At 16.5% G+C, this 13,589-nt stretch overlaps 1 long non-coding RNA gene across 1 annotated transcript in view; it reads left to right on the top strand.

Annotated features, from left to right (window-relative positions):
- Nucleotides 1-4,256: 4,256 nt before the first annotated feature.
- The window catches only part of LOC129606924 (uncharacterized), a 65,007-nt gene continuing 55,674 nt past the window's right edge, over nucleotides 4,257-13,589 (top strand). The window contains exon 1 of the long non-coding RNA XR_008696784.1: nucleotides 4,257-4,570. This is a non-coding gene — a long non-coding RNA (uncharacterized LOC129606924). The remainder of the gene's footprint in view (nucleotides 4,571-13,589) is intronic.

A 13,589-nucleotide genomic window follows, 5' to 3' on the forward strand; every position in this document is an offset into this window, starting at 1 on the left:
TTTGTTTAATTTTTTTTTTTTAATTAAAATAGTATAATTAATTATAATATATTTGATATATTCTTTGAGTATAAATACATTTTCAAATTTATTGTGTAAGAAATTTTAATTTTAATATTAAAATTGAATTTGAAAAAAAATGCACTATCACAATATTAAGTTGAAGCTATTAGATCATATATTATTCGGCAAATTAGAAATAATCAAATAATTTAGAAATTATATTTGTTGAGGTCGGTCGAAGTTTTTTTGCTTAACAATATTGCGATTTTTAGAATGTTTGTATTAGTTTTTTAATTGTTTTCTAGAAAGGAATGATACTATTATTATAAAATATTATTAATAAAGCACTACTTTTTTTTTAAATTGGGTACTATTTTCTAGGATTTCTCTTCCTTTTTTTTTTGTGTATTTTCAAATTAATTAAACAATAATTTTTATACTCAAGAAATAAACTGCTCAATAGTTATTAGAAAGAAAAAAAAAAAAAAACAGAACAAATTATAAAAAAATATTTTTGAATTTAATTATTTTTAAACTTTGTTTTTATTTCCTTTTAAAATTTTCTTATAAAATTTAAATATACATAGCTATATATATATATTTAATTATTTTAAAGTGTTTTTGGAATATAATATTAAATTTAATAAAATACTGGTGTTGTGTAGTAGAGGAATAAAATGTTTTTAAAAATTAAAATAATTTTTTAAGTTATAGATTAAAAAAAATAAGAAAAATATTCTTTTAAAAGAAAACGGGATGAAATCCAATTCAAATTTTTAATTCTCTTAAATTTTGCTTATTCTTAGTTAAATAACATTAAAGACTTTTAAAATAATTTTGGGATTTAATTAGAGCCTATGAAATTATTTAAAAAAAAAAAAAAAAATAAATTAAAAATTTAAAATTTTAAAAGCCTGCCAGTTAAATGTTTTTTTTTTTTTTTTAATGGAATTTAGAATTGTATGTAATAAGTAAAAAATCAATACTATCAAGACATTTTTAATGTTAAAAATAATAAATTAAAAATTAATTTTCTATAATATTGGAATTTAATAATGTAATACAAGTTTCAAAAACACTTCTTTTAATAAATTAATTTAGTAATTAAATACTTCTTTTTTCTTTGTTTTTTTTTGCAATCATAATTTAAATATTAACCAAACATTTATTTTTTGTGTACATATATATAATTTAATTAATATCTTTTTTACTTGTATTTTTTTTTTCTGTATTTCAATAATATAAATTATGCTTTTACATCATAATATTATTCTCGACTGCCATTATATAATTCCAATTTATTTTCTAATAAGAATGCTTACATATAGCCGGGCGTAATTTATGAAAATTTATAATTTTATTAAATATTTTTTTAAATAAATAATTAAAATTCTGAATAAAATATTTTGTAATTATTGTAATTATTTTACTTTAATTATAATTGTAATTTTAATTTTTCATTTTACAAATATAATTATTGAATTCTCATTAATTCCTATTCTCATTCAATTTCGAAAATATTGATTTTAATTTTGAATTTAATGAATCTAATCAACCGAATGAGTTCAAAATCAAAAAATTTTAATACGCCCGATTGTTCATATTTCATTTTTCAATTTTCTTCTCATTAATTTTCATTTAATTTAATAAATAAATATTATTTTTTTTTTTAAATTAAAATGATTTTAAATATTAAAAAAAACATATAAAATTATAAAAATAATTTGAAATTTTTGTTTTTCAATAAGTAATATTTTTAAATTGAATGCAAAATATTAATAAAATCAAATATTTAAAATAAAATATAAAAAAATAAATGAATTTATAATTAGAAAAAAAAAACAAAATACAAGATAGCTATCGATAAAAAAAAAGCAAAAACTTAAATAAAATTTAATAATTAAAAATAAATAAAATAAAAAAAAGAAAACATAGAAGAAATATGTTTGGTAAGTGCACTTATTGAATTTAATAATTGTAAAATGTAAACTACGAATATTTAATAGAAGAAATACAAAATTAACAAAAAAAAAAAAAAAACCGATATTGTAAAAGTTAAAAAAAAAACACAAAAGAAACAAACAAACAAAAAAAAAAATGAAATTAACGTATGAAAATAGAAAAGAATTAAAAATACACAAAAAACATTTGTTAATTAAAATAAACTTAAAAAAACAAAAAAAAAACAAAATAAGGAAAACAAAAAATATATATATAAATAAAACCTATATCTATTAAATAAAATTTAGCTACTAAAAAACAAAAAAAAAAAAAATCTTTAAAATAAAAACAAAGAAATATATTAAAATAATTAAAATAAAATCTTTTATTTCTTTTTTAATTTATTTAATATTGAAATTTTATTCTGTTATATCTAATTTGTTCGAAATAGTAGAATCTTTTTCTGGTTGAATCGGGGTTTTCGTTTATGCACGCTGTGCTGAAAGTTCTGCATTAGAACTAAAATATCTAAGTTACAGCGTTAAACAGTATGCAAAAACTTTAGCTAAGCTTTTTTTGTTTACGCAGTCTACAAATTCTGAAACTTCTAAATTATCAGTCGTTCGAAAATGACTTTTTTTATGAAATTGTATCCCAATACTTTTCGCCTACCAATTTACTGCAAAATAAGGAAATTTTAACAAAATTTGAAGACATAAAAAGGGAGTTTTTCGTTTATTCAGTTCTAGAATAGTTCTAGCTTGTAGTACATTCGAAAATTTACATTATACATACACTAAAAATATAGATCGTTCGGAAATTACTGGTTGCAATAAAATGCGTTCGGAAATTCTATCTGTAATAAAGAAATGTTATAAATGAAAATGCCTTATGAAATTTTTTTTCTAAATTTAAAAATTAAAAAAAAATTTTAAATTTTAAAATGGTAGATTCAGATATTGAGGGGTTATTAAAGTAAAGTATGAAAACCTCTTTGTTTTTTTGTAAAAGAAAAACCCGCCTTAAGATGAAGAGGTTTCATTGATGGAGAAAAGGATCAAATATAAAATTCTAAATTGGGAACCAATTTTGAAAATATTTTTTCAATTCTTCCAAAAATTCAGCAAATTCAAATGGAAAACACTGCAAATCACTGGAATCGTTAGAATATTAAATGAGAATATTTCATTTAAAACTAAAAGGTTATCATTCAGAAACATTTTACGAGAAATTTCGGGAATATTCTGAACAAATTTCGTTTTTTCTCTTTGACGTCAATAAAACAAACGCCAAAAAATATGTTAACGTGAATTAAGCAAAAAAAAAAAAACACAATTGTGAATAAGAAAAATGTCATCTTTCTGCAAAAAAAAAAAAAATTCTTAACATATAAACTTCAAAATATAATTTTTCTTAACAAAACCAGAAAAAAAAAATTTGTTAATTTGTTGAGAAAAAACGAAATCCTAAAATTTCGTAAAATTTTCCTTTTAACGAAAAAAAAAACATTTTATGGAAGACAAAAAAAAAGCTTTTTTTCTCTTTCAAATTTTTATATTGTGTGTGTTTACGTATCTGTATGTATTGAACAATCGCGCACTCTAATATATTTTAATCCTGTATTTACATATGTATATAGAAGAAAGCACTGATATTTTTTGAGAGCGCATTTTCATGTATGTAATATAGAGAGAATCTGTAAATACACTGGTAAGCAAAGCGAAATGTGTAAATAAGAAAAAAATGTTACCAAATCTTTTTTATTTTCAAAATTTCCAATACATATAAAAAAAGTAATACATACACATGTTTATGTAGTATGTATATATATATATATATATATATAAAAGGTAAATTATTTGATGGTTATATAAAATTTGGTGTTTATTTGAAAATAAAAAAGATAACAAGAATTTTTAACGAAAAATATTTTTTCTTTTTTCTTTATATATTTTTAACGAAATAGATAAGTTGTTATCCTTAATTCATTAGCAGTTCTCATTTAGGATTGTCCTTTATTTTTTTTATTATTTTTTTTTTGATTCTCCATTAGTACTTAATTTTAATATACATGTTTGTATAATATGTCTGAATTTTCTCTTTTTTTTATACTCCGTTTTGTAGCTACTCTTCGTGTAAACCTAACGAAATTTTCTACAAAAAAAAAAAACAATAATAAAAAAAAATCAGAAAATATGAAAATTAAATTTTTCCTTTTCTTACATTTTCAATTTTATTTATTTTTTTTCTTTTTTTTTTAGATTTGATGATAAAAATTGAAAAGTTATACCATACAGTTTCGTTGAATTTTCTCTGACTGTGTTTAGGGCGGTTCCGCAGACAAGGCGAATTGTAGACGTGCAAAACCGATGAAAAGTATTTTGAAATAGAAAAAAAAAAATTTTATTCAATAAAATAATTTTATTTTTTATTTCAATTGTTAATTTTTTTTTATATAATAATATAAAAATAAAAAAAATAAAATATAATTATTAAATAATTTAAAAGAAAAGTAAAATAAAAACTCTATAAGAAGAAAAAAATTATCAAAAAAAAAATTTAATTAAAATTTAATATAAGTTGTTAACAAGCAAAAAAGAAAAGGATCTAGTTAGAAAATAAAAACGTAAAATAAAAAATTTCATTTTAATTGTAACTTTTTTTTTTTTTAAATATATTATAAGTATTTAATTTTAGAAAAAAAAAATTAATAAAAAAAGATAATAAAAAAAAATAAAATGAAACTTTAATTAAAAAAATATATTTATAAATACATATACATATATATATATATCACATATATATCATATATAAAAATATTTATAAAATATAATTATTACTTTTTATTAGAATTTAAAAAAATTATTTTCAAATTTAAAAGAAAAAATTTCAAAAAAGAACACAAGTAAAAAAAAAGAAGAAGCAATATATATATTACTGCATATATGTATATATCTCCATTTATACATATATATATATACAAAATTTTATCCTTAAATATACATATTAATAACATATACTTTAACAAGAACTATATAGAAAGAATAAAAAACTTGAATATTATATGAACATATATGTATATATATATATATAATATAGCCTTTTAGTCCCTGGTATGTAATATTAAGAAGTATATATATATATATAATAAGTATATATGTATAATGAAAAAGTAATATATATATATGCATATAGAAATTTTACAAATATATATAAATGTACTTAAAATTTTATATATATATATATATTTAAAAATATATTTAAACAAAATAAAGAAAAACAAAAAACTTAAGAATCAAAGTGAAAATATTTTTATTAATTCTAAAAATTTTATAACAAAAATTTTTATATATAAAATTTAAAATAATAAAAAGTGAATTACAAATATTACATAATTATAAATATACGTTTTATATTTATATTCAAATTATATATGTATATATATATATATATATATACAGTATTTCTAATATAACAATTATTGTGTATATATAAAATTATAATAAAAAAAAATTCTTATACAAATATTATATGCATGTATATCATATATATAATATTATTCACATATTATATTCATATTTAAATTATAATTATATTTTTTTTATAAATATATTTCATGATATATACATATATATCAAAATTTCAAAAAAAAAAAATATTTAATTTAAAATTTTGGTTTTTCAAAAATTTTGGTTTTTTCAGCATATATTTATATTAAATTTTCTCATTATGAAAATATTATATGCAAATACATGTATATATATATATAAATGTATATGCATGAATATGTGTATCTATATGAAAAATTATTGGTGATATATGCACCTATATATAGCTATATATATGTATATATATAATAATGTACTTACAATTTCTGTAATAAATATTATATTGCTATATTTGCTATATACTGGCTACATATAAATGTTATTGTACTAAACTAATTCTATTATATAAAACATAAATATAATATAATATAAATATTTAAAATGATTATTTTATCATAATATTATTATAATAAAATAATTCAATATTAAAATTTTTTTTTTTCCAAATTATTAATTTTTCATATTTGGAATATTTAAAGGTTCACATAAAAATGATAATTATAAAATCTGTATATATATATCCATATATATGGGTAGTGATATATATGTATGCATAGACATTACAATTGTATGTATGTATGTGTATATATGTATATGAATAAATAAAATTATATAGAAAAATTTTCATTTGATAAAAAAAAAAAATTTTCCCTGCTAAAAACAAAAAAGAACAAACAAAAGAAAAAATAAAGGAGAATTAAAACACAACAAAAAAGAAAAGAGAATGTAAAAAAAAAAAAGAGAAAAAAAATCGCATAAATTTTTCTTTTTTCTATTGTTTTTATTTTTTTTTCTGTTTTTTTTTCTTAACTTTCTTGTCTATAACAACATTTAAAAATTAAATGAGAAAATTCTTTTTTAAAAGAAACTTTTTTAAAGATTTTATTTATTAAAAAACAAAAATTAATTGAAATTCAAGAATACGATATATAAATAAAATGAAATTAAATAAAATATAAAAAATTTAATATAAATAATTAAAATAAAGTTAAAAGAAATTAAATCTCAAATTTTAATAAATAAAATGTACAAGAAAATTTATATTTTCAATAATTGTAATTATTAAAATCATATAACAATTAATAATTAATATAGAAATAAAAATTAATATAAAATCACAAAAAAATAATAATATTAATTAATTTTTCAGGTATTTAATACAAAAAACTCTGAACATATCAGACATCAAAAACTTCTTATACTGAAAAATTTTTCAAAAATAAAATGTGAAATTAATTTTTATTATAATAATAAAATAATAATTATTAATAACATTAAAAACGTATAAAATAACACAATTATTTTAAAATTATTTATTTTAAATTTAATTACTCACTAAATTACTTAATTTTAATAATATTTAAAATTATTATAAAATATTTTTTACTTAATAAGAAATTAATAGTTTAAATAAAATATTTTATCAATGCATACCTTTATTAATTCATTTTTTAATATTAATTTTATGAAATAATAAAATTTAAAAAAATTTTTTTTTAATAAAATAAAATTTCAAAGAAAAGAAAAACACAAAAATAAAATGTATGAACGGAAAAAGAAATAAAGGAACAAAAAAGAGAGAGTTATAGTAAAAAAAATATAGAGAACAAAAGAAAAAAAAAATCAGAAACAACATAAAAAAAAGGCACTAGAAAATTGAAAAGAGAGAATAAAAAACGAAATCATTTTCTCTCTTCAATTTTTTTCTTTGTATTTTTACCCAGGCAGGATATTTCTTTCATTTTTATTATTTTATTTTTTTCTTTTGTTTTCTTTCTCTTCACATATATATATATATATATACATATATATATATATACCTAATATATACCTAATCTATGTAATAGTTATTTATATACATATATATATATACATATAACAAAATATATGTATAAAAATATAAACATAAGCATGCATGTATGTATACATAAATACTCTTCAGTTAAAAATTTATAAACATAATATTTTAAAAGAGAGATATATATACATATACCAATATATATTTATATATAGATATTTATTTTTATGTCTACATGGCGATTATTTTTCCATTTTTTCGTTTATTTTTTCTTTCCGTAAATTCAAGTAAAGTAATGTGAATTTTTATTCTATATATACTATATATACAATATATAATATACCTACATAATATATATTTTCATATAGATTCATAATATAATACTGAGATATATATATATATATATATATATATATATATATATATATATATATATATATATATATATAACCATATATATCTCATATATACATATATGCATATATATATACATATATATATATTTATTTATATATATATATATACTAATAATATTTTTTCACAAATAATATCCTGTACACTTAGCAAGTAAAATTGTATTTTATGTATGTATATGTAGGTATACAAAAGATATGTACTGTATTTTCTAATGCTGTTTTTTTTTCATTTAATTTCTTTCTGTTTTTTCTTCTTCTTCTTTTCATTATTATTTTCTCCTTTTGTTTGTTTCTTTTGTATTTTTTTATTTCTTTTTCCTAAAAAAAAAAAAATTGCTATAATATAAAAACGGAACATATTGGAGTATCGAAACATTTAACATTTATTTTTTTTCTTGTATATTTTTAATACAAAAGTTGTTAGAGAACAAAAGGTATACAATATATATAAATATAATGGTTAAACTTAAGTAAATGTGTAATATTTATAAAATTTAAATAATATTATAAAATATATAAAAATATAAAAATAAAATTTAAATGTCCTTTAGTAATATAATAATATTATATGTGTAAATGTTATAATTTTTATAATATTATTTAAAATTTTATATTGTTATACATGTATAAAATTAATTTCTTTACAAATACTTTGTATTAAATATAAAATACTTAACAAAATACAATATGTATATATAATATTTTTATATAGATAATAAAAATATAAAACATTATAATATACTATTTTTCTTATTTAAAAATATTTATATATATATTGTTATATATTGTATATATATATATGAGCATTTAAATTACATAGAATGTAATTTGAGAATAAATATTATGTAGGTAACAACTCAACTATCTATGTTATTTAAAATACTCATATTATATTTTGTGTCTGTTATACAATATTATTTTATTCATATAGTATATTATGTAGTATAAATTCCAGAATATGCAATATAATAAAATATATTTATAATGTATTGTATATATATTTTATATTAAATGTTAAATTGTTTCGAAAAAGTTGAAAAAAATAAAAATTTTTTTATTTTTTTTAAGTATTAAAAAACAAAAATTTTTTTATTGTGTGTGATACTTTAAAATAAAAAAATACTTGTATTGTATTTCATTAATAATTAATTAATATTATTATTAAATAGAGTACTATTAATAAAATATTATTAATGAAAGTAATGAAAAAGTCTGTTTTCTCTTTTATAAATTAAATCAAAAAATTTTTATTCATCCTATAAATATGCAATTATTTTTGTTTTATCATATTACTATGAGTAAAATAGTTTTTGTTATGAGTAAATTTGCTTTGATTTTGTCTGAGTTTATTAATTACAAAATTTTATGATTGAAAATTTTTTATTTCATATTCTGTTAATTAATTTTATTTAATAAAATTACATATATGAATTTATGAGGTATTTAATTTTAAAAATATACAAATTATATCAGTTAAATATTCTTAAAACTATATTAAGTAATGTATATCTTTATTAGCTTGTTGTAATATTTACAGTAAGCAAAAGTAATACATAAAATAAAAATATCATGAAGTCTCGTTAAAATCCATTATTTTCATCCATATTTCTCCATTATTAGACATTACAATTTAAATTATTAATAAATAACAAATAATAATTAAAAAAACTGTATTCAAAATTGTGTAAAACTAAATAAATATAGCAAATTTCTTATTCTTTGTAAAATTATTTCTTTGAATTATTTCTTTGTAAAAAATTTGAGAAATTTATTATAAATAATTATAATTAATACAGGATATTATAAAAATTAATATTACATATAATAGATTTGATACAAAATAATTTACTCTTTACACAATAATTAATAATTACTAGTCTAATGTATAACACTTTATATATAATTTTAAAATTTTTAAATTATAAATGAAATTTAATAGACCTAAATATATAAGTATAGCTTACTTCTATATTATTTTCTAATATTTAAATTTTAATTCATTAATATTTTTATTAGTTAAAAAAAATATTCTCAAAAACTATTATATGACATAATTATACATTATATTATGTTGAATATATTTCACATTTGGTAAAATTCAATTAATTCTAAACAATGGTTATGTACAGACCTAAAACGAAAAAAAAAATAAATTCAATTTATTAAAAATTTTTGAATTTTTCAATTAAAATTTAAATTATAGTATGTAAAATTTGATAAAAGAGAATAATATTTTCTCTAATTTTTTACATTTATGAATATAATGAATACATACATATATTTAATTAGTTTCCATCTAGACTTTAAATGTATATGTACATTATGTTTAATAATAATACAAATATGGATGATTATCTTGAAAATGACCTCAATTTATATTTGAAATTTCAAAATTCTTTCATTTCCAAAGCAATATTATAATGTCAATTGTTGAAATTGTTATACCTTATGTTGTTGAATATAGAAAATTGAATATATCAATAAAGTAAAATAACCAATTAATATTATGATTAGTACTTTTGAACCCAACGCAGCAATATTTAATTTTTAATGGAAATGGACTTACATAGGTCAATTTCGGAAATAGATTTATACTCGTATAAGTCACTGTTCAAAATTAATTTTATTGATTATAAGAGTATTGCAACGAATATCATAATATAGAGTAATAGAGTATAATAATTTAACATTACAATATTATATTTTAATTATTTGCAATGAATATATATATATATATATATATATCTATTATATATATATATATATATATATATTTTAATTATTTGCAATGAATATATATATATATATATATATATATATATATATATATATATATCTATTATATATATATATATATATATTATTAATATATATATATATATATATTCATTGCAAATACCTAAAATATAATAAAATTAATATATAATAAATTAATATATATATTATATGTATATATATATATATATATATATATATATATATTATAACTATTATTATTATATTATTATTATAATTACTTAGTTGTAATATAAAACATAAATATAAATACTAAAATTGCTTAAAAAAAATATAATCAAAATTAAATAAAAAATAATTAATTGCAAATCTTTGTAAATTTTTTTTTTAAATTTAATAATGTTCAATTTTAACTTTGATATTAAAATTAAAATAAAAAAAATTCAATAAAATTTAATTAAATTAAATAATAACCAATAAATAGAAATTTCGTTTTTTTGTTTTTGAGTTCAATAATATTATTTAAAATAAATAAATTAATTAAATATTTATTAAAAGATTTTTCATTCCTTTTTTCTTTATTTAAATATTTATTAATAAAATTGTTATTTTTCTTTTTTGGATCAGGTTTTTATTTTATAAATTAAAAATTTAATTTATATTTCTCCTGTAAAAATTAATCTCCTATATATATACCTACATATACTATATATCATATATATATATACCTACATTTACATTTAATTTATATATTCGAATATATTATGTGTATATATATGTAAATAAATGATAATAAAATTTTGTTATCCAGTATAACAATTTTTTTTTTTAAAATATATATGTCAATTCGAAAAATTTTTACATACATATATACATAAATTGTTATACTAATATTTACTGTACTACAATATATACATATATACGTGAGTATATATGCATATTTTAATGTACGTATATATATTTATGTGCATATCCTATAATATATCTCTTTACCTTAATTACATATATCCTTTTTATTATATTCATATGTTATATATACATACATACATACATAATATTATATAGTAATATAAAATTTCATAATATATAAGCTATATGAATTTACTATATAAAATATAGAAATATAGAAAGTGAACATGTGATAAAAAAAACCATATATAAAAAGAACAACAATAAGAAGAGAAAAAATATGCAGATTTTTCAGAAAAAAAAAACAAAAAACAAGAACAAAATAAAAACAATATAAAAAGTAATAAAAAAAAGAAATAGCAACAACAAGAAAAAAAAAAACAGAGTATAAGACGTCATAGAATAATGTTTAATGTTTGCAAAAAAAAAAAACAACAAAAAATATAGAAAATACACTGAAAAAAAAGAAAGACAAACACACAAAATTTAACGAAAAATCTTGTAACCTATAAACAAAACTGAAATTTAATTTATTTTAGTGAAATATTTTTGTTTCTTTTTTTCTAATTTTTTTTTTTTTTTTTGTAAAATATAGTAAATGGGATCACTAAATTATTCTGATGTCATTGATTTTGCATTTTGCTATCAAATGCAATAATATTATTTTTTTTTGTTCAATTGGAATACTGTCAATAATTCTCGACTAAAAATTCGATAACGTTGAAAGGAAAATGCAAAGAAAAAAAAAAGAATAGATAAAATTAGAACAGTTTTTTTTTTTGGCTCTTTCCTTAAACTGGAAAAAAAAAATATTTCTATTACATTTTTAGGCCAGAATAGAATTAATAAAAAACAAAAAAGAAGAGAAAATCTACATAAAAATTTTGGAAATACTAAAAAAAAATTTTTGAAAAAAAAAAATTATATTTTATCTCTCTCTCTCCCTCTTTCTCTCTGTATGTGTCGAAAAAGTCATAAATTTGAATGACAGCTTTAGATGTCGTCCTTGTTATCGAAAATTTATTTTTCCAATTGATTGCATTGAAAATATAATAATAAAATAAAATTTATAAAAATGTTTTATACAGAAATTTTGTATATACATATAATTTATGTATAGTACGATAATAGACCTACATACTCGTATTATATGTGCATTTACTTATATTCGCTTATATTCGATAAAATAGGTATTAAAATAAATTCATAATTTTTTTTTTTTTGAGCTTAAAAATTTTGAAAATCAAAAATATTAGATGACAAGAAAAGCAAATATTTGTAGAGGTTGCAATTTTTATAATTTTAATTCGGTTACACATGTTTATATATTACAACGGTCTTTAGAAGTACTGTGGGGCGTACAAAAAAAAAGTAACAGAAATTATTTAAAATATTATCCCTAATAAATTTTGATTTTGAATTAAAAGACATAATTTTATATCTTACATATATATGGAAACTATATACTGTACTGGAAAAATTCTTAAAGAATTTCTTATGAGAAATTTTTTTTGTTAGTATAACAGTTTAGTATAACAGTATAACAGTTTTCATAAGTTGTATAACAGTTTTCATAAGTTGTATAACAGTTTTCATAAGTTGTATAACAGTTTAAATTTTGAATTATATTAAAAACTATTTTTTTTTAAAAGCTACTTTTTTGAAGAATTAATTTCAATGAATATTAAGCGTACACCATAAGAAATGAAGCAACATTTTAAAATAAGCGAATATAACTTCTTAGCCGATAAAATAGAACCAGTATAGTTCCCAACGAAACATATGTACATATTGTGCTCGATATTCACTTTTTAAAATTTTCAGCTCAATTTACTCATTGCTTTTATTCAAAAATTCTAATCAAAAAGAAAAAACTTGTTAAAATTTTTAAAATATTCTCATATTTTTATATATGTTCTATATTCTCTGACTCTAATATGTTTCTTCATTATTCCCTCTTAAAATAAAAACTGTAGCCTTTTATATCATAGCATTTTATAGTATTATGAAAACAATTTACAAAATATTGCTAACATACTTAATATATGCGATATTTTCAGACAGACGTGTTCTGAATCCTTTTTTTTTCCCATCTTATAGAAATTATAATTTAACTTTTCTTTTTTATGAAAAAAGGCAAGATGTTACTTTAATAAAAAAAAAAAAACTTTGTATTAT

The sequence above is a fragment of the Condylostylus longicornis genome, unplaced genomic scaffold (genome assembly GCF_029603195.1).
Source record: "Condylostylus longicornis isolate FDR11 unplaced genomic scaffold, ASM2960319v2 ptg000022l, whole genome shotgun sequence".
NCBI lineage: Eukaryota > Metazoa > Arthropoda > Insecta > Diptera > Dolichopodidae > Condylostylus > Condylostylus longicornis.